Genomic DNA, 22,238 nt, shown 5'->3' with positions numbered 1-22,238 from the left:
CATAACCGTCGAACAGGGATTGAACCCATGTGCTTCAGTTAACAAAAACAGATGGCTTTGCGCATCTATTTCATTCTTAGAATGTCAACATTGTGGAAAGTGGGAGTTTTGCAAAAGCTAATTTAACAAGTGAATACTTCAAAAGACCAGTTGGGGAATACTGTTTTAGGACACTGGAACATGTAAAGTGGCTCTAACGTAGAGATATTCCCCTTAATATATTAGTTGTGTTCAAATATTGATACAACATGATTTTTTACAAAGTCCTCCAATAATGTAAATTTCCATTGAATTTGAGCCTTTTCTATAAAGGCATGCAAATTTGAACCCATGGTCTTGATTTACAGGACGCCTTACCACTTGGCCGGGCAGTGATAGTTGTACCTTTCCATCACTCGTTGTGTTGATTTCATCATGTCCATTTGTTTATGTTTTCTCACTTTTGCAAAGTCACTGTGCATTTGCAATATGGTTCAATAGGCAGGTACCATCACGAATTTGTCATGCTATAAAAATCCTGCAGGAATGTGAAATTGACTGGGATGGCTGGGCAGTGATTCTGGTTCATCTCAATGGCTCGTTAGGGTTGATTTCAGAATGTCACTTTTGGTGATGGTACCTCACTGTTTAAACATATTGCAAATGGACAAGAGTCACCAGCAAGTCATCGTCCATCAGTCAATTAGATATCATTCTGACACCAAACTGATACAAACTGACACCAAACCCACTTTTTCCAACTCGTTTAGTAGCCAACTATCACATACTTCAGAGCTGGCCCAAAATTCACAACGCCTTCGGTTCAAACCATAAAAAAAACATAAAACACGTAGTTACGTTCTAGCTGCGGGTCCATTTCTTATGTTACGTGTAGACCTTGCTGAGGCGACCCCGAATCCCAAGTTTTGGCTCGATCGGTCATTTGGTGTCCGAGCAAAACCCTAATTGGTGCTGAAAATCCACTTTTTTCCATGACTTGCTACGGGGTCCTTGAATGAGCTATCGGACAGAAACGTTGGGGTCTGTCTATATGGCCGAGACGGTCGCAATGCACCTAGTCTTGTGACTCTGCGACATTTCTAAATGTCGCCATTTTCGTGATGTCAAAAATGAATTGAAGTCATTGCAAATGTACGAAGCTGTTTCTCGGTCCGAGAACCGTCTAGAGCCACGTAACTCACCACGCACTATCGACCAGAGGTCTAGAACAGGATTCTAAAGTTTCGGAACTCTAGGTCTGACGGTTCTTTAAAAGTTCCAACAAGGTTAACTAATGCAGGCAGTGTATGTCTCTACGCACCCCAATGGGTCCCTACTTCCAAGCTGTGTGTGTGTGTGATTTAGTTTTCCTTTGAAATTTTACAGGACAAATGACTGATTTACAGTTCATGGGGGTTGCCTAATCACATATATGAAGTTTTGGAAAGATCTGACTTTTTTAACCCCTCGAAACAGCCCAAGAGACACCAATTATGGCACTTCCGGTTGGCACAGGAAGCTATAAGTCAACACATATCCTCACTGGGGTATGCTTACAGAATCCTGAGTTTTAAGTCCTTACGTTAAGAATTGACTGATTTACACAGGGTTGAATGCACTATGTCTATCAAACTGCAGGCAGGGTATGGATAAACACTTTTAGGGTGATTTTAACCACTTCCGGTTGGTCCAGGAAGCTTAGAATCAACACAGGTAGACCTCATACTGGCCTGATGGACTGTTACCAAAGACAGGTTCATACGGCATTCATAACCCACATAGGCTTCAGGTTGAATTTAGGGGTGCAGGCAATGTATTCCTATGGGGAGAGAAGTCAATGCAAACTCTTTGAAGTAAACACCTTCTTTTAACTATTAAGGGTTAATGCCACACGGTCAAGGTTAGGCTTGCACGGATCGGGAGGACCTTAGGAACGTACCTGAGGTCGAATTGTGCTTCTCACCCTAACAGTTCTCTCACTGTCACCCAAAAGCAAATGACGTTGTGGGGCAGGCTTCATTTTGGGCCTACTTTTCTAATGGTCGCTGCGCTTAGACCGAGCGAGCTACGGTCAAGCGGGATATCTCGTTGAACTCGGCACGGCCTAGAGATTATGTTTATGCCATTGCCTGCTCTCTGTGTCTTTGAGCACCGCACTTTTTAACTCCATCCTTGCTGTGTGTGCGTGTGAGAGCTTTTCTTTGACATCTGTTGGGAGAAATGACTGATTTACATTTACATTTACATTTAAGTCATTTAGAAAAGATGGCTCTTTCCAACCTTACAAATTGGTGCATTCACCTTATGACCTCCAGTGGAACAGTAGTGCATCTAAATCTTTTCACAGGGGAGGGGGTAAAGGGATTACTTGATCCTTCCTAGTATTCCTGAGTTAAAAGGTGGGGTTTCAGGTGTCTCCGGAGGTGGTGATTGACTCCGCTGTCCTGGGTCGTGAAGGGAGTTTGTTCCACCATTGGGGGCCAGAGCATCAAAACAGTTTTGACTGGGCTGAGCGGGAACACTTCCTCAGTGGTAGGGAGCGAGCAGGCCAGAGGTGGATGAACCCAGTGCCCTTGTTTGATGGGCCTGATCAGAGCCTGGAGGTACTGAGGTGCTCGTTTAACAGCTCCGTAGGCAAGCACCATGGTCTTTAGCGGATGCGAGGCAATGTGGAAGCCAGTGGAGGGAAGTCGGAGGATGCAAACTCTTTGAGAGTAAACACCTTCTTTTGGGAAGGTTGAACACCAGACGGGTTGCGGCGTTCTGGATGAGTTGTAGGGTTTAACGGCACAGGCAGGGAGCCCAGCCAACAGCGAGTTGCACTGTAACCCAACGGGAGATGACAAGTGCCTGGATTAGGACCTGCGCAGCTTCCTGTGTGAGGCAGGGTCGTACTCTGCGGATGTTGTAGAGCATGAACCTACAGGAACGGGCCACCGCCCTTGATGTTAGTTGTCGACAGGGTGTTGTCCAGGATCACGCCAAGGTTCTTAGCGCTCTGGGAGGAGGACACAATGGAGTTGTCAACCGTGATGGCGAGATCATGGAACGGGCAGTCCTTCCCGGGAGGAAGAGCAGCTCCGTCTTGCCGAGGTTCAGCTTGAGGTGGTGATCCGTCATCCACACGGATATGTCTGCCAGACATGCAGAGATGCGATTTCGCCACCTGGTCATCAGAAGGGGGAAAGGAGAAGATTAATTGTGTGTGTCTGCATAGCAATGATAGGAGAGACCATGTGAGGTTATGACAGAGCCAAGTGACTTGGTGTATAGCGAGAATAGGAGAGGGCCTAGAACAGAGCCCTGGGGACACCAGTGGTGAGAGCACGTGGTGTGGAACTGGATTCTGTAACCTGGTAGGAGCGACCTGTCAGGTAGGACGCAATCAAGCGTTCGCGCCGGAGATGCCCAACTCGGAGAGGGTGGAAAGGAGGATCTGATGGTTCACAGTATCGAAGGCAGCCGATAGGTCTAGAAGGATGAGAGCAGAGGAGAGAGAGTTAGCTTTTTCAGTGCGGAGCGCCTCCGTAAACAGAGAAGAGCAGTCTCAGTTGAATGACTAGTCTTGAAACCTGACTGATTTGGATCAAGAAGGTCATTCTGAGAGAGATAGCGGGAGAGCTGGCCAAGGACGGCACGTTCAAGAGTTTTGGAGAGAAAAGAAAGAAGGGATACTGGTCTGTAGTTGTTGACATCGGAGGGATCGAGTGTAGGTTTTTTCAGAAGGGGTGCAACTCTCGCTCTCTTGAAGACGGAAGGGACAAAGCCAGCGGTCAGGGATGAGTTGATGAGCGAGGTGAGGTAAGGGAGAAGGTCTCCGGAAATGGTCTGGAGAAGAAGGAGGGGATAGGGTCAAACGGGCAGGTTGTTGGGCGGCCGGCCGTCACAAGATTTTAAAAGATTTCATCTAGAGAAGGGGAGAAAGAGGTCAGAGCACAGGGTAGGGCAGTGTGACAGAACCCATGTCAGCGGTGTCGTTTGAAACTTAGCAAACTGAGGATCGGATGTGTCGACCTTCTTTTCAAAATGGTTGACGAAGTCATCTGCAGAAAAGGATGGGGGGAGGGGGAGGAGGATTCAGGAGGGAGGAGAAGGTTGCAAAGAGCTTCCTAGGGTTAGAGGCAGATGCTTGGAATTTAGAGTGGTAGAAAGTGGCTTTAAGGCAGCAGAGAGAGAAGAGGAAAATGTGCTCTCTGGGAGTGAAAGGATTCAGGACAGGGAGGCGACTTTTCCTCCATTTGCTCGGCTTGGAGCCCTGTTCAGTTCATGAGTTCATTACAGTTCATGAGGGTTACCTAGTCACACATATGAAGTTTAGGAAAGATGTGACTTTTTTAACCCTTCAAAACAGACAGTGTGACCCAATTAAAGGCACTTCCGGTTGGCACAGGAAGCTATAAGTAAACATATGTCTTGATTGACATAGAAACTTACAGAATCCTGAGTTTTAAGTCTTTAAGTTAAGAATTGACTGATCTACGATCTACACAGGGTTGAATGTAGTCATTTTCACCTTTGAAGTTTATGTACATCAAAACACCTTTTGGGTCAATTTAACCACTTCCGGTTGCTCAGGGAAGCTTAGAATCGACACAGGTAGACCTCATAGTGGTCTGATGGACTGTCATAGAAGACAGGTTCATAAGGCATTCATAACCCACATACGCTTCAGGTTGAATTTAGAGGTGCAGGCAATGTATTCCTATGGGGAGAGAAGTCAATGCAAACTGTTTGATGTAAACACCTTCTTTTAACTGGTAAGGGTTAATGCCACACGGTCAAGGTTAGGCTTGCACGGATCGGGAGGACCTCAGGTACGTTCCTGAGGTCGATTTGTGCTTCTCACCTTAACGGTTCTCTCACTGTCACCCAAAAGCAAATGACACAGAAATCTCGCAGAGCTCCGCAGCACACTTTAAAAAGATTCGTAAGAACACCCTGCAACTGGATCTGTAACCGTTGAAAAAAAAAAACACCTATCCGTGAACATCACCAATCTCTCGTTGTACGATTTCTCTTAAATGACGATAGATAAATGGCTGGTTCTTTTTTTTATTGACACCGGAGGCTCCTTGACTTTGACGTGAAGTGGAAAAATAATTTCTCTATTTTCATTTTGGACCTTTAATCCCAGATAAATGGCCATAACTCAAATACCGTTGAGGCCTAGACGCCATCTTGTTCGGGGCCAACTGCCCATTATGCCAAACATACGCTCACCGAGTTTCGGCTTCGAAATATTTTCCGTTTTCGAGATAAGGCCCCGTCGTGAATTGTGATGTTTTGTCCAATAGCAATATGATTGCTTATGCCCTCTTGTGGGATATTCCGGGACAGCGGAAAAATGACCAAAATCTTATTATTTTTGTAAAACGGAAACCGAATGTCCGACAAAGTTCATTTGATGACTTCCTGGTAGGTCTGGCCCTGCCGCTCGGCCCGACGCCGTCAAGCGAATTTTACAAACGATTTTGGACGTCTAGTAAGGGACCGTACATTTGCAACATGGACTTTCTCACTAACCATACACCATACAGCAACTGCCGAAATCTTCCCTTAATGTATGACAGAAAACATGTAAAGTGGCTCTATCGTAGAGATACTTCCCCTTAATATAATAGTTGTGTTCAAATATTGATACAACATGATTTTTCTACAAAGTCCTCCAATGAATGTACATTTCCATGGAATTTGAAGCCTTTTTTATAAAGGCACGGATGGGATTTGAACCCATGGTCTTCTGTTTACGAGACCGACACCTTACCACTTGGCCACCATGCCACTCTATACTGCAATATATATATATATATATATATCAACATTCTGGAAAGTAGTAGTTGTGCAAATGTGAATTTGGCACACAAACTCAGTGGAGAAAGGACCTCATACATATATAGCATGCACTCCCCTCTCAGCTTCCATCCCATTTAATTTGCAGATAAAACGCAATATCAATACACTGTACTTTATATATACACAACTCCATTGAAACTACAATGAAATGATAGCAGCAATTCTTAAAACAGGTACGGACAGGGATCGAAAACATGAACTTCAGTTTTTGAAAATGATGCCATAAAAGTTGGCAACCATGCCACTTCTGTTCTATAAATGTACTAACAGGGATTGAACGCATGTTCTTCAGATTAAAAGACCAAATTATTTAGCACATCTCTGTTTCCTGCTTAGAATTTCAACATTCTGGAAAGTAGAAGTTGGGTCTTTGCAAAAAAACCTGGAGAAGCTGGGGATTGAACCCAGGACCTCATACATGCAAAGCATGCGCTCTACCACTGAGCTACACCCCCTTTCTGGGAAAGAAAAAATTGTTTCTTATTTTCTTAAATTTCTCCTTTATTATAGCAGGTAAGCCAGTTAAGAACAAGTTCTCATACACAACTGCGACCTGGCCAAGGTAAAGCAAAGCAGTGCAATTCATTTGCAGTCTGGACGCGGAGGGGTGAACATCTCCTGCTCTGACTGCAGCTGGAAGGGACTGCTGCGAGAGGACTAGGCCGCCTGTGATTGCCTTGATAAGGCGGAGCTTTACCTAGCATAGACTTACAGATGACCTGGAGCCAGTGGTTCTGGCGACGAGTTACACATGGAACAAACAAGCGCACAGTCAATAACAAAATAGCCAGTGGTTCTGGCAATAAATATGCCATAGTACCGAAGGGCCAGCAAATGAACACTAGAGCATACATGAGCAGTGGATATCAAGATAATTGACCTTTTCTTAAAAACACTGTTGTGATGAAAGTACATTTCCATAATATCAGCTATCTACCATGCGTCTGAACTGGGATTGAACCCATGTGCTTCAGTTAACAAAAACAGATGGCTTTTGCGCATCTATTTCATTCTTAGAATGTCAACATTGTGGAAAGTGGAGTTGTGCAAAAGCTAATTTAACAAGTGAATACTCTCAAAAGACAAGTTGGGGAATACTGTAGGACAGGAAACATGTAAAGTGGCTCTATCGTAGAGATACTTCCCCTTAATATATTAGTTGTGTTCAAATATTGATACAACATGATTTTTCTACAAAGTACAAAGCTCCAACTAATGTAAATTTCCATTGAATTTGAAGCCTTTTCTATAAAGTGGGAGGCACGGACAAGTGAATTCAAAACCCAGTTGGTCTTCGGAATTACCCCTGTATTTACAAAAATGAATGGGAAGTCATTGACGCCGGACAAACCACTTGGCCGGGCAGTGATAGTTGTACCTTTCCATCACTCGTTGTGTTGATTTCATCATGTCCATTTGTTTATGTTTTCTCACTTTTGCAAAGCCACTGTGCATTTGCAATATGGTTCAATAGGCAGGTACCATCACGAATTTGTCATGCTATAAAAATCCTGCAGGAATGTGAAATTGACTGGGATGGCTGGGCAGTGATTCTGGTTCATCTCAATGGCTCGTTAGGGTTGATTTCAGAATGTCACTTTTGGTGATGGTACCTCACTGTTTAAACATATTGCAAATGGACAAGAGTCACCAGCAAGTCATCGTCCATCAGTCAATTAGATATCATTCTGACACCAAACTGATACAAACTGACACCAAACCCACTTTTTCCAACTCGTTTAGTAGCCAACTATCACATACTTCAGAGCTGGCCCAAAATTCACAACGCCTTCGGTTCAAACCATAAAAAAAACATAAAACACGTAGTTACGTTCTAGCTGCGGGTCCATTTCTTATGTTACGTGTAGACCTTGCTGAGGCGACCCCGAATCCCAAGTTTTGCTCGATCGGTCATTTGGTGTCCGAGCAAAACCCTAATTGGTGCTGAAAATCCACTTTTTTCCATGACTTGCTACGGGGTCCTTGAATGAGCTATCGGACAGAAACGTTGGGGTCTGTCTATATGGGCCGAGACGGTCGCAATGCACCTAGTCTTGCGACTCTGAATTGACATTTCTAAATGTCGCCATTTTCGTGATGCAAAAATGAATTGAAGTCATTGCAAATGTACGAAGCTGTTTCTCGGTCCGAGAACCGTCAAAGAGCCACGTAACTCACCACGCACTATCGACCAGAGGTCTAGAACAGGATTCTAAAGTTTCGGAACTCTAGGTCCGACGGTTCTTTAAAAGTTCCAACAAGGTTAACTAATGCAGGCAGTGTATGTCTCTGCACCCCAATGGGTCCCTACATTTCCAAGCTGTGTGTGTGTGTGATTTAGTTTTCCTTTGAAATTTTACAGGACAAATGACTGATTTACAGTTCATGGGGGTTGTTCCTAATCACATATATGAAGTTTTGGAAAGATCTGACTTTTTTAACCCCTGGAAACAGCCCAAGAGACACCATGTAAATGTAATGGCACTTCCGGTTGGCACAGGAAGCATAAGTCAACAATATCCTCACTGGGGTATGCTTTTACAGAATCCAAAAATAAAAATGAGTTTTAAGTCCTTACGTTAAGAATGGACTGATTTATACACGGTTGAATGCACTATGTCTATCAAACTGCAGGCAGGGTATGGATAAACACTTTTAGGGTGATTTTAACCACTTCCGGTTGGTCCAGGAAGCTTAGAATCAACACAGGTAGACCTCATTTGGCCTGATGGACTGTTACTCAAAGACAGGTTCATACGGCATTCATAACCCATATAGGCTTCAGGTTGAATTTAGGGGTGCAGGCAATGTATTCCTATGGGGAGAGCACTCTTTGAAGTCAATTGCAAACACGTGCATTTGAAGTAAACACCTTCTTTTCACCCAAAATGCTATTAAGGGTTAATGCCACAGGTCAAGGTTAGTTGCTTGCACGGTCACTCCATCGTTGGAGGACCATCAGACTGTCCATTTGTTTGTTTCCTGAAGTTTTGCAAAGTCTGTGATTTGTGCTTCTCACCTTACCATATGGTTCTCTCATGCTGTCAAAACCCAAAAGCAAATGACACAGAAATCTGGCAGAGCTGCAGCACACTTTAAAAAGATTCGTAAGAACACCCTGCAACTGGATCTGTAACCGTTGAAAAAAAAAAACACCTATCCGTGAACATCACCAATCTCTCGTTGTACGATTTCTCTTAAATGACGATAGATAAATGGCTGGTTCTTTTTTATTGACACCGGAGGCTCCTTGACTTTGACGTGAAGTGGAAAAATAATTTCTCTATTTTCATTTTGGACCTTTAATCCCAGATAAATGGCCATAACTCAAATACCGTTGAGGCCTAGACGCCATCTTGTTCGGGGCCAACTGCCCATTATGCCAAAGGTACGCTCACCGAGTTTCTGGTGAAAATATTTTCCGTTTTCGAGATAAGGCCCAAGATGTTCAAATGTGTGATGTTTTGTCCAATAGCAACATGATTGCTTATGCCCTCTTGTGGGATATTGGGGACAGCGGAAAAATGACCAAAATCTTATTATTTTTGTAAAACGGAAACCGAATGTCCGACAAAGTTCATTTGATGACTTCCTGGTAGGTCTGGCCCTGCCGGTTGTGCCGCCGGTGTGAATTTTACAAACGATTTTGGACGTTCAGTAAGGGACCGTACATTTGCAACATGGACTTTCTCACTAACCATACAGCAACTGAAAATCTTCCCTTAATGTATGACAGAAAACATGTAAAGTGGCTCTATCGTAGAGATACTTCCCCTTAATATAATAGTTGTGTTCAAATATTGATACAACATGATTTTTCTACAAAGTCCTCCAATGATGTACATTTCCATGGAATTTGAAGCCTTTTTATAAAGGCACGGATGGGATTTGAACCCATGGTCTTCTGTTTACGAGACCGACACCTTACCACTTGGCCACCATGCCACTCTATACTGCAATATATATATATATATATCAACATTCTGGAAAGTAGTAGTTGTGCAAATGTGAATTTGGCACACAAACTCAGTGGAGAAAGGACCTCATACATATATAGCATGCACTCCCCTCTCAGCTTCCATCCCATTTAATTTGCAGATAAAACGCAATATCAATACACTGTACTTTATATATACACAACTCCATTGAAACTACAATGAAATGATAGCAGCAATTCTTAAAACAGGTACGGACAGGGATCGAAAACATGAACTTCAGTTTTTGAAAATGATGCCATAAAAGTTGGCAACCATGCCACTTCTGTTCTATAAATGTACTAACAGGGATTGAACGCATGTTCTTCAGATTAAAAGACCAAATTATTTAGCACATCTCTGTTTCCTGCTTAGAATTTCAACATTCTGGAAAGTAGAAGTTGGGTCTTTGCAAAAAAACATGGAAGCTGGGGATTGAACCCAGGACCTCATACATGCAAAGCATGCGCTCTACCACTGAGCTACACCCCTTTCTGGGAAAGAAAAAATTGTTTCTTATTTTCTTAAATTTCTCCTTTATTATAGCAGGTAAGCCAGTTAAGAACAAGTTCTCATACACAACTGAAGAGACCTGGCCAAGGTAAAGCAAAGCAGTGCAATTCATTTGCAGTCTGGACGCGGAGGGGTGAACATCTCCTGCTCTGACTGCAGCTGGAAGGGACTGCTGCGAGAGGACTAGGTCAGCCTGTGATTGCCTTGATAAGGCGGAGCTTTACCTAGCATAGACTTACAGATGACCTGGAGCCAGTGATGGTATTACACATGGAACGAGTTAACAAATGGAACAAACAAGCGCACATTTAGCAAATCTTTACTGGTTGCAAAACAAAATAGCCAGATGGTTCTGGAGCACTGGAGTAATATGATCAAATGGTTCTAGTCATGATTCTAGAGCCGTATTCAGCACTAACTGAAGTTTATTTAGTGCCAGTGGTTCTGGGCGAAATAAAGCAGAGGGCATGGATTAATTTTTCTGCATCATTTTTGGACAGAAGTTTCCGCAGCCGACTAGAGCATACAAGTCGCAGTGGCCATATCAAGATAATTGACCTTTTCTTTACAAATGAAAGTACATTTCCATAATATCAGCTATCTACCATAAGTTTTCGAACAGGGATTGAACCCATGTGCTTCAGTTAACAAAAACAGATGGCTTTGCGCATCTATTTCATTCTTAGAATGTCAACATTGTGGAAAGTGGGAGTTTTGTGCAAAAGCTAATTTAACAAGTGAATACTTTCAAAAGACAAGTTGGGGAATACTGTAGGACAGGAAACATGTAAAGTGGCTCTATCGTAGGGATACTTTTAATATATTAGTTGTGTTCAAATATTGATACAACATGATTTTTCTACAAAGTCCTCCAACTAATGTAAATTTCCATTGAATTTGAAGCCTTTTCTATAAAGGCACGGACGGAATTTGAACCCATGGTTTCGGTTCAGAGACAAACCTTACCACTTGGCCGGGCAGTGATAGTTGTACTCCGTGTAGACCAATTTCTTTCCATCACTCGTTGTGTTGATTTCATCATGTCCATTTGTTTATGTTTTCTCACTTTTGCAAAGCCACTGTGCATTTGCAATATGGTTCAATAGGCAGGTACCATCACGAATTTGTCATGCTATAAAAATCCTGCAGGAATGTGAAATTGACTGGGATGGCTGGGCAGTGATTCTGGTTCATCTCAATGGCTCTAAAATTTTTAGGGTTGATTTCAGAATGTCACTTTTGGTGATGGTACCTCACTGTTTAAACATATTGCAAATGGACAAGAGTCACCAGCAAGTCATCGTCCATCAGTCAATTAGATATCATTCTGACACCAAACTGATACAAACTGACACCAAACCCACTTTTTCCAACTCGTTTAGTAGCCAACTATCACATACTTCAGAGCTGGCCCAAAATTCACAACGCCTTCGGTTCAAACCATAAAAAAAACATAAAACACGTAGTTACGTTCTAGCTGCGGGTCCATTTCTTATGTTACGTGTAGACCTTGCTGAGGCGACCCCGAATCCCAAGTTTTGGCTCGATCGGTCATTTGGTGTCCGAGCAAAACCCTAATTGGTGCTGAAAATCCACTTTTTTCCATGACTTGCTACGGGGTCCTTGAATGAGCTATCGGACAGAAACGTTGGGGTCTGTCTATATGGGCCGAGACGGTCGCAATGCACCTAGTCTTGCGACTCTGCGACATTTCTAAATGTCGCCATTTTCGTGATGCAAAAATGAATTGAAGTCATTGCAAATGTACGAAGCTGTTTCTCGGTCCGAGAACCGTCTAGAGCCACGTAACTCACCACGCACTATCGACCAGAGGTCTAGAACAGGATTCTAAGGTTTCGGAACTCTAGGTCCGACGGTTCTTCAAAAGTTCCAACAAGGTTAACTAATGCAGGCAGTGTATGTCTCTACGCACCCCAATGGGTCCCTACTTCCAAGCTGTGTGTGTGTGTGATTTAGTTTTCCTTTGAAATTTTACAGGACAAATGACTGATTTACAGTTCATGGGGGTTGCCTAATCACATATATGAAGTTTTGGAAAGATCTGACTTTTTTAACCCCTCGAAACAGCCCAAGAGACACCAATTATGGCACTTCCGGTTGGCACAGGAAGCTATAAGTCAACACATATCCTCACTGGGGTATGCTTTTACAGAATCCTGAGTTTTAAGTCCTTACGTTAAGAATGGACTGATTTACACACGGTTGAATGCACAATGTCTATCAAACTGCAGGCAGGGTATGGATAAACACTTTTAGGGTGATTTTAACCACTTCCGGTTGGTCCAGGAAGCTTAGAATCAACACAGGTAGACCTCATACTGGCCTGATGGACTGTTACCAAAGACAGGTTCATACGGCATTCATAACCCATATAGGCTTCAGGTTGAATTTAGGGGTGCAGGCAATGTATTCCTATGGGGAGAGAAGTCAATGCAAACTCTTTGAAGTAAACACCTTCTTTTAACTATTAAGGGTTAATGCCACACGGTCAACGTTAGGCTTGCACGGATCGGGAGGACCTTAGGAACGTACCTGAGGTCGAATTGTGCTTCTCACCCTAACAGTTCTCTCACTGTCACCCAAAAGCAAATGACGTTGTGGGGCAGGCTTCATTTTGGGCCTAATTTTCTAATGGTCGCTGCGCTTAGACCGAGCGAGCTACGGTCAAGCGGGATATCTCGTTGAACTCGGCACGGCCTAGAGAATATGTTTATGCCATTGCCTCCTCTCTGTGTCTTTGAGCACCGCACTTTTTCACTCCATCCTTGCTGTGTGTGCGTGTGAGAGCTTTTCTTTGACATCTGTTGGGAGAAATGACTGATTTACAGTTCATGAGGGTTACCTAGTCACACATATGAAGTTTTGAAAGATCTGACCTTTTTAACCCTTCAAAACAGCCAGTGTGACACCATTAAAGGCACTTCCGGTTGGCACAGGAAGCTATAAGTAAACCCATGTCTTGATTGACATAGAAACTTACAGAATCCTGAGTTTTAAGTCTTTAAGTTAAGAATTGACTGATCTACGATCTACACAGGGTTGAATGTAGTCATTTTCACCTTTGAAGGTTATGTACATCAAAACACCTTTTGGGTCAATTTAACCACTTCCGGTTGCTCCAGGAAGCTTAGAATCGACACAGGTAGACCCCATAGTGGTCTGATGGACTGTCATAGAAGACAGCTTCATAAGGCATTCATAACCCACATAGGCTTCAGGTTGAATTTAGAGGTGCAGGCAATGTATTCCTATGGGGAGAGAAGTCAATGCAAACTCTTTGAAGTAAACACCTTCTTTGAACTATTAAGGGTTAATGCCACACGGTCAAGGTTAGGCTTGCACGGATCGGGAGGACCTTAGGAACGTACCTGAGGTCGAATTGTGCTTCTCACCCTAACGGTTCTCTCACTGTCACCCAAAAGCAAATGACATTGAGGGCCAGGCTTCATTTTGGTTCTGCTTTTTTTCAAGGTCACTGTGCTTAGACCGAGCGAGCTACGGTCAAGCGGGGCATCTTATTGAACTCGGCACGGCCTAGAGAATATGGAAATGCCATTGTAGGCTTTGTGTGTCTTTAAGCACCACACTTTGTCACTCCATCCTTGCTGTGTGTGTGTTTATGTGTGTGTGTGTGAGAGAGAGCTTTTCTTTGACATCTGTTGGGAGAAATGACTGACTTACAGTTTATGGGGGTTGCCTAATCACACATATGAAGTTTTGAAAGATCTGACCTTTTTAACCCTTGGAAACTGCCACTGTGACACCATTTAAGGCACTTCCGGTTGACACAGGAAGCTATAAATAAACTCATATCATGATTGGGGTATGCCTTTACAGAAACCTGAGTTTTAAGTCTTTACGTTAACAACTGAGTTATTTACGGAGGGTTTAGTGAGTGTGTGTTATTTCAGAAAATCATAGAAAATCAAAGAAATCTAGCAGAGCTCCGCAGCACACTTTAAAAAGATTCGTAAGAACACCCTGCAACTGGATCTGTAACCGTTGAAAAAAAAAAACACCTATCCGTGAACATCACCAATCTGTCGTTGTACGATTTCTCTTAAATGACGATAGATAAATGGCTGGTTCTTTTTTTATTGACACCGGAGGCTCCTTGACTTTGACGTGAAGTGGAAAAATAATTTCTCTATTTTCATTTTGGACCTTTAATCCCAGATAAATGGCCATAACTCAAAAACCGTTGAGGCCCAGACGCCATCTTGTTCGGGGCCAACTACCCATTATGCCGCCCCTACGCTCACCGAGTTTCAGTTTTCGAGATAAGGCCCCGTCGTGAATCGTTATGTTTTGTCCAATAGCAATATGATTGCTTATGCCCTCTTGTGGGAATTTCCGGGACAGCGGAAAAATGACCAACATCTTATTATTTTTGTAAAACGGAAACCGAATGTCCGACAAAGTTCATTTGATGACTTCCTGGTAGGTCCGGCCCTGCCGCTCGGCCCGACGCCGTCCGCGAATTTTACAAACGATTTCGGACGTCTAGTAAGGGACCGTACATTTTCAATATGGACTTTCTCACTAACCATACAGCAACTGCCGAAATCTTCCCTTAAGGTATGTAAACAATGACAAGAAACTGTCATGTAACAATGACAAGAAACTCTCATGTAACACTGATGTCACAATGTCAGATGAAAAAGAAAGACATTACTTACTTTCAGAGAGCAGCGTATCACACACTCTAACCAACTGAGCTAACCGGCCGCTGGCTACAGAGCACAATTGTTGAGATGCACCGAGCCTCTGCAAGTGCTGGAGCGCAAACTAACAAGTCCACCAACAGCATAGCCTGACAAGACTGGACACTCTTGGTTGCTCCTTGTGGCAATTCCAAACAGCTGGGGAATTTGATCAATTGGTATTGTGTTTGCTTAGCATGCTATAGGTAGTGGGATCGATGCCCACATTCCCCAAAAACACATTTTTTTGTGGATCCAAGAAAGCTGCAGTTCACACTTCATGCAGCCTTGTCTTACGACAACCTACTGTCATGTAGCAATGACAAGCAACTTTAATGTAACACTGATGTCAAAATGTCAGATGAAAAAGCAAGACATTACTTACTTTCAGAGGAGCAACGTAGCACACACCATTGAGGCCCACAAACAAAGCTGTGGAAAGTTTCCTTGAAGCCAGAGCATAAAGAAAGAACAAATACAGATGCTGAATCCCGGGATCGAACCAGGGACCTTTAGATCTTCAGTCTAACGCTCTCCCAACTGAGCTATTCCTGCAATTCACTCAGCATAATTCTGTGGCACCCTTGACAATTCACATGCATGTGACTCATAATTTGACACTCAACATGTACATAATAGCCAGTATGGGGATCGAACCCATGACCTTGGCGTTATTAGCACCACACTCTAACCAACTGAGCTAACCGGCCATTTGCTACTTTGCTCAATTGTTGAAATGCACCGAGCCTCTGCAAGTGCTGGCACGTCAACAAACAAGTCCACCAACAGCATAGCCTGACAAGACTGGACCCTCTTGGTTGCTTCTTTCGGAAATTCCAAACGGCTGGGGAATTAGCTCAAATGCTTTGCACGCGTGAGGTAGTGGGATCGATGCCCACATTCTCCAAAAGCACATTGTTTTATGGATCCAAGAAAACTCCAGTTCACACTTCATGCAGCCTTGTCTTACGACAACCTACTGTCATGTAACAATGACAAGAAACTCTCATGTAACACTGATGTCACAATGTCAGATGAAAAAGAAAGACATTACTTACTTTCAGAGAGCAGCGTATCACACACTCTAACCAACTGAGCTAACCGGCCGCTGGCTACAGAGCACAATTGTTGAGATGCACCGAGCCTCTGCAAGTGCTGGAGCGCAAACTAACAAGTCCACCAACAGCATAGCCTGACAAGACTGGACACTCTTGGTTGCTCCTTGTGGCAATTCCAAACAGCTGGGGAATTTGATCAATTGGTATTGTGTTTGCTTAGCATGCTATAGGTAGTGGGATCGATGCCCGCATTCCCCAAAAACACATTTTTTGTGGATCCAAGAAAGCTGCAGTTCACACTTCATGCAGCCTTGTCTTACGACAACCTACTGTCATGTAGCAATGACAAGCAACTTTAATGTAACACTGATGTCAAAATGTCAGATGAAAAAGCAAGACATTACTTACTTTCAGAGGAGCAGCGTAGCAGACACCATTGAGGCCCACAAACAAAGCTGTGGAAAGTTTCCTTGAAGCCAGAGCATAAAGAAAGAACAAATACAGATGCCGAAACCCGGGATCGAACCAGGGACCTTTAGATCTTCAGTCTAACGCTCTCCCAACTGAGCTATTCCGGCAATTCACTCAACATAATTCTGTGGCACCCTTGACAATTCACATGCATGTGACTCATAATTTGACACTCAACATGTACATAATAGCCAGTATGGGGATCGAACCCATGACCTTGGCGTTATTAGCACCACACTCTAACCAACTGAGCTAACCGGCCATTTGCTACTTTGCTCAATTGTTGAAATGCACCGAGCCTCTGCAAGTGCTGGCACGTCAACAAACAAGTCCACCAACAGCATAGCCTGACAAGACTGGACCCTCTTGGTTGCTTCTTGCGGAAATTCCAAACGGCTGGGGAATTAGCTCAAATGCTTTGCACGCGTGAGGTAGTGGGATCGATGCCCACATTCTCCAAAAGCACATTGTTTTATGGATCCAAGAAAACTCCAGTTCACACTTCATGCAGCCTTGTCTTACGACAACCTACTGTCATGTAACAATGACAAGAAACTCTCATGTAACACTGATGTCACAATGTCAGATGAAAAAGAAAGACATTACTTACTTTCAGAGAGCAGCGTATCACACACTCTAACCAACTGAGCTAACCGGCCGCTGGCTACAGAGCACAATTGTTGAGATGCACCGAGCCTCTGCAAGTGCTGGAGCGCAAACTAACAAGTCCACCAACAGCATAGCCTGACAAGACTGGACACTCTTGGTTGCTCCTTGTGGCAATTCCAAACAGCTGGGGAATTTGATCAATTGGTATTGTGTTTGCTTAGCATGCTATAGGTAGTGGGATCGATGCCCGCATTCCCCAAAAACACATTTTTTGTGGATCCAAGAAAGCTGCAGTTCACACTTCATGCAGCCTTGTCTTACGACAACCTACTGTCATGTAGCAATGACAAGCAACTTTAATGTAACACTGATGTCAAAATGTCAGATGAAAAAGCAAGACATTACTTACTTTCAGAGGAGCAGCGTAGCAGACACCATTGAGGCCCACAAACAAAGCTGTGGAAAGTTTCCTTGAAGCCAGAGCATAAAGAAAGAACAAATACAGATGCCGAAACCCGGGATCGAACCAGGGACCTTTAGATCTTCAGTCTAACGCTCTCCCAACTGAGCTATTCCGGCAATTCACTCAACATAATTCTGTGGCACCCTTGACAATTCACATGCATGTGACTCATAATTTGACACTCAACATGTACATAATAGCCAGTATGGGGATCGAACCCATGACCTTGGCGTTATTAGCACCACACTCTAACCAACTGAGCTAACCGGCCATTTGCTACTTTGCTCAATTGTTGAAATGCACCGAGCCTCTGCAAGTGCTGGCACGTCAACAAACAAGTCCACCAACAGCATAGCCTGACAAGACTGGACCCTCTTGGTTGCTTCCGGAAATTCCAAACGGCTGGGGAATTAGCTCAAATGCTTTGCACGCGTGAGGTAGTGGGATCGATGCCCACATTCTCCAAAAGCACATTGTTTTATGGATCCAAGAAAACTCCAGTTCACACTTCATGCAGCCTTGTCTTACGACAACCTACTGTCATGTAACAATGACAAGAAACTCTCATGTAACACTGATGTCACAATGTCAGATGAAAAAGAAAGACATTACTTACTTTCAGAGAGCAGCGTATCACACACTCTAACCAACTGAGCTAACCGGCCGCTGGCTACAGAGCACAATTGTTGAGATGCACCGAGCCTCTGCAAGTGCTGGAGCGCAAACTAACAAGTCCACCAACAGCATAGCCTGACAAGACTGGACACTCTTGGTTGCTCCTTGTGGCAATTCCAAACAGCTGGGGAATTTTCTATAAAGGCACGGACGGAATTTGAACCCATGGTCTTCGGTTTACGAGACCGACGCCTTACCACTTGGCCACCATGCCACTCTATAATGAAATATATATATATATATATATATATATATCAACATTCTGGAAAGTAGTAGTTGTGCAAATGTGAATTTGGCACACAAACTCAGTGGAGAAAGGACCTCATACATATATAGCATGCACTCCCCTCTGAGCTTCCATCCCATTTAATTTGCAGATAAAACGCAATATCAATACACTGTACTTTATATATACACAACTCCATTGAAACTACAATGAAATGATAGCAGCAATTCTTAAAACAGGAACGGACAGGGATCGAAAACATGAACTTCAGTTTTTGAAAATGATGCCATAAAAGTTGGCAACCATGCCACTTCTGTTCTATAAATGTACTAACAGGGATTGAACGCATGTTCTTCAGATTAAAAGACCAAATTATTTAGCACATCTCTGTTTCCTGCTTAGAATTTCAACATTCTGGAAAGTAGAAGTTGGGTCTTTGCAAAAAAACATGGAGAAGCTGGGGATTGAACCCAGGACCTCATACATGCAAAGCATGCGCTCTACCACTGAGCTACACCCCCTTTCTGGGAAAGAAAAAATTGTTTCTAATTTTCTTAAATTTCTCCTTTATTATAGCAGGTAAGCCAGTTAAGAACAAGTTCTCATACACAACTGCGACCTGGCCAAGGTAAAGCAAAGCAGTGCAATTCATTTGCAGTCTGGACGCGGAGGGGTGAACATCTCCTGCTCTGACTGCAGCTGGAAGGGACTGCTGCGAGAGGACTAGGCCGCCTGTGATTGCCTTGATAAGGCGGAGCTTTACCTAGCATAGACTTACAGATGACCTGGAGCCAGTGGTTCTGGCGACGAGTTACACATGGAACAAACAAGCGCACAGTCAATAACAAAATAGCCAGTGGTTCTGGCGACGAATATGTAGCGAGGGCCAGCCGACTAGAGCATACAGGTCGCAGTGGCCATATCAAGACAATTGACCTGTTCTTTACACTGTTGTGATGAAAGTACATTTCCATAATATCAGCTATCTACCATAAACTTCGAACAGGGATTGAACCCATGTGCTTCAGTTAACAAAAACAGATGGCTTTGCGCATCTATTTCATTCTTAGAATGTCAACATTGTGGAAAGTGGGAGTTGTGCAAAAGCTAATTTAACAAGTGAATACTCTCAAAAGACAAGTTGGGGAATACTGTAGGACAGGAAACATGTAAAGTGGCTCTATCGTAGAGATACTTCCCCTTAATATAATAGTTGTGTTCAAATATTGATACAACATGATTTGTCTACAAAGTCCTCCAATGAATGTAAATTTCCATGGAATTTGAAGCCTTTTCTATAAAGGCAAGGATGGGATTTGAACCCATGTTCTTCGGTTTACTAGACCGACGCCTTACCACTTGGCCACCATGCCACTCTATTCTGCAATATATATATATATCAATATTCTGGAAAGTAGTAGTTGTGCAAATGTGAATTTGGCACACAAACTCAGTGGAGAAAGGACCTCATACATATATAGCATGCCCTCCCCTCTGAGCTTCCATCCCATTTAATTTGCAGATAAAACGCAATATCAATACACTGTACTTTATATATACAGCACTCCATTGAAACTACAATGAAATGATAGCAGCAATTCTTAAAACAGGAACGGACAGGGATCGAAAACATTTTTATTTTTTATTTTTATTTCACCTTTATTTAACAAGGTAGGCTAGTTGAGAACAAGTTCTCATTTGCAACTGCGACCTGGCCAAGATAAAGCATAGCAGTGTGAACAGACAACACAGAGTTACACATGGAGTAAGCAATTAACAAGTCAATAACACAGTAGAAAAAAAAAAAAAAAAAAAAAAAAAATGGGCAGTCTATATACAATGTGTGCAAAAGGCATGAGGAGGTAGGCGAATAATACAATTTTGCAGATTATCACTGGGGTGATAAATGATCAGATGGTCATGTACAGGTAGAGATATTGGTGTGCAAAAGAGCAGAAAAGTAAATAAATAAATAATAAAAAAACAGTATAAAAACAGTATGGGAATGAGGTAGGTGAAAATGGGTGGGCTATTTACCAATAGACTATGTACAGCTGCAGCGATCGGTTAGCTGCTCGGATAGCTGATGTTTGAAGTTGGTGAGGGAGATAAAAGTCTCCAACTTCAGCGATTTTTGCAGTTCGTTCCAGTCACAGGCAGCAGAGTACTGGAACGAAAGGCGGCCAAATGAGGTGTTGGCTTTAGGGATGATCAGTGAGATACACCTGCTGGAGCGTGTGCTACGGATGGGTGTTGCCATCGTGACCAGTGAACTGAGATAAGGCGGAGCTTTACCTAGCATGGACTTGTAGATGACCTGAGCCAGTGGGTCTGGCGACGAATATGTAGCGAGGGCCAGCCGACTAGAGCATACAAGTCGCAGTGGTGGGTGGTATAAGGTGCTTTGGTGACAAAACGGATGGCACTATGATAGACTGCATCCAGTTTGCTGAGTAGAGTGTTGGAAGCCATTTTGTAGATGACATCGCCGAAATCGAGGATCGGTAGGATAGTCAGTTTTACTAGGGTAAGCTTGGCGGCGTGAGTGAAGGAGGCTTTGTTGCGGAATAGAAAGCCGACTCTTGATTTGATTTTCGATTGGAGATGTTTGATGTGAGTCTGGAAGGAGAGTTTGCAGTCTAGCCAGACACCTAGGTACTTATAGATGTCCACATATTCAAGGTCGGAACCATCCAGGGTGGTGATGCTAGTCGGGCATGCGGGTGCAGGCAGCGATCTGTTGAAAAGCATGCATTTGGTTTTACTCGCGTTTAAGAGCAGTTGGAGGCCACGGAAGGAGTGCTGTATGGCATTGAAGCTCGTTTGGAGGTTAGATAGCACAGTGTCCAATGACGGGCCGAAAGTATATAGAATGGTGTCGTCTGCGTAGAGGTGGATCAGGGAATCGCCCGCAGCAAGAGCAACATCATTGATATATACAGAGAAAAGAGTCGGCCCGAGAATTGAACCCTGTGGCACCCCCATAGAGACTGCCAGAGGACCGGACAGCATGCCCTCCGATTTGACACACTGAACTCTGTCTGCAAAGTAATTGGTGAACCAGGCAAGGCAGTCATCCGAGAAACCGAGGCTATTGAGTCTGCCGATAAGAATATGGTGATTGACAGAGTCGAAAGCCTTGGCGAGGTCGATGAAGACGGCTGCACAGTACTGTCTTTTATCGATGGCGGTTATGATATCGTTTAGTACCTTGAGCGTGGCTGAGGTGCACCGTGACCGGCTCGGAAACCAGATTGCACAGCGGAGAAGGTACGGTGGGATTCGAGATGGTCAGTGACCTGTTTGTTGACTTGGCTTTCGAAGACCTTAGATAGGCAGGGCAGGATGGATATAGGTCTATAGCAGTTTGGGTCCAGGGTGTCTCCGCCTTTGAAGAGGGGGATGACTGCGGCAGCTTTCCAATCCTTGGGGATCTCAGACGATATGAAAGAGAGGTTGAACAGGCTGGTAATAGGGGTTGCGACAATGGCGGCAGATAGTTTCAGAAATAGAGGGTCCAGATTGTCAAGCCCAGCTGATTTGTACGGGTCTAGGTTTTGCAGCTCTTTCAGAACGTCTGCTATCTGGATTTGGGTAAAGGAGAACCTGGAGAGGCTTGGGCGAGGAGCTGCGGGGGGGCGGAGCTGTTGGCCGAGGTTGGAGTAGCCAGGCGGAAGGCATGACCAGCCGTTG

At 43.7% G+C, this 22,238-nt stretch overlaps 13 non-coding genes across 13 annotated transcripts; all 13 read right to left on the bottom strand.

Moving 5' to 3' along the window:
• Nucleotides 1–5,688: 5,688 nt before the first annotated feature.
• Nucleotides 5,689–5,760, bottom strand: trnat-cgu (transfer RNA threonine (anticodon CGU)). The gene has a single exon. It is a non-coding gene; the product is annotated as a tRNA-Thr (tRNA).
• A 455-nt stretch (nucleotides 5,761–6,215) lies between these two features.
• trnaa-ugc (transfer RNA alanine (anticodon UGC)) lies at nucleotides 6,216–6,287 on the bottom strand. The gene has a single exon. It is a non-coding gene; the product is annotated as a tRNA-Ala (tRNA).
• A 3,418-nt stretch (nucleotides 6,288–9,705) lies between these two features.
• Nucleotides 9,706–9,777, bottom strand: trnat-cgu (transfer RNA threonine (anticodon CGU)). Its single transcript has one exon. It is a non-coding gene; the product is annotated as a tRNA-Thr (tRNA).
• Nucleotides 9,778–10,226: 449 nt separating this feature from the next.
• trnaa-ugc (transfer RNA alanine (anticodon UGC)) lies at nucleotides 10,227–10,298 on the bottom strand. The gene has a single exon. It is a non-coding gene; the product is annotated as a tRNA-Ala (tRNA).
• A 5,227-nt stretch (nucleotides 10,299–15,525) lies between these two features.
• trnaf-gaa (transfer RNA phenylalanine (anticodon GAA)) lies at nucleotides 15,526–15,598 on the bottom strand. The gene has a single exon. It is a non-coding gene; the product is annotated as a tRNA-Phe (tRNA).
• Nucleotides 15,599–15,679: 81 nt separating this feature from the next.
• On the bottom strand, nucleotides 15,680–15,753 carry trnai-aau (transfer RNA isoleucine (anticodon AAU)). The gene has a single exon. It is a non-coding gene; the product is annotated as a tRNA-Ile (tRNA).
• An 853-nt stretch (nucleotides 15,754–16,606) lies between these two features.
• On the bottom strand, nucleotides 16,607–16,679 carry trnaf-gaa (transfer RNA phenylalanine (anticodon GAA)). The gene has a single exon. It is a non-coding gene; the product is annotated as a tRNA-Phe (tRNA).
• Nucleotides 16,680–16,760: 81 nt separating this feature from the next.
• trnai-aau (transfer RNA isoleucine (anticodon AAU)) lies at nucleotides 16,761–16,834 on the bottom strand. The gene has a single exon. It is a non-coding gene; the product is annotated as a tRNA-Ile (tRNA).
• Nucleotides 16,835–17,687: 853 nt separating this feature from the next.
• On the bottom strand, nucleotides 17,688–17,760 carry trnaf-gaa (transfer RNA phenylalanine (anticodon GAA)). The gene has a single exon. It is a non-coding gene; the product is annotated as a tRNA-Phe (tRNA).
• Nucleotides 17,761–17,841: 81 nt separating this feature from the next.
• Nucleotides 17,842–17,915, bottom strand: trnai-aau (transfer RNA isoleucine (anticodon AAU)). The gene has a single exon. It is a non-coding gene; the product is annotated as a tRNA-Ile (tRNA).
• Nucleotides 17,916–18,461: 546 nt separating this feature from the next.
• On the bottom strand, nucleotides 18,462–18,533 carry trnat-cgu (transfer RNA threonine (anticodon CGU)). Its single transcript has one exon. It is a non-coding gene; the product is annotated as a tRNA-Thr (tRNA).
• Nucleotides 18,534–18,994: 461 nt separating this feature from the next.
• On the bottom strand, nucleotides 18,995–19,066 carry trnaa-ugc (transfer RNA alanine (anticodon UGC)). The gene has a single exon. It is a non-coding gene; the product is annotated as a tRNA-Ala (tRNA).
• A 780-nt stretch (nucleotides 19,067–19,846) lies between these two features.
• On the bottom strand, nucleotides 19,847–19,918 carry trnat-agu (transfer RNA threonine (anticodon AGU)). The gene has a single exon. It is a non-coding gene; the product is annotated as a tRNA-Thr (tRNA).
• Between the last annotated feature and the right edge of the window lie 2,320 nt (nucleotides 19,919–22,238).

Source organism: Oncorhynchus nerka, unplaced genomic scaffold (assembly GCF_034236695.1).
Source record: "Oncorhynchus nerka isolate Pitt River unplaced genomic scaffold, Oner_Uvic_2.0 unplaced_scaffold_1421, whole genome shotgun sequence".
Taxonomy (NCBI): domain Eukaryota; kingdom Metazoa; phylum Chordata; class Actinopteri; order Salmoniformes; family Salmonidae; genus Oncorhynchus; species Oncorhynchus nerka.
Note: the sequence above shows the minus strand (reverse complement) of the source record. Positions and strands in the feature narration are given on the sequence as shown.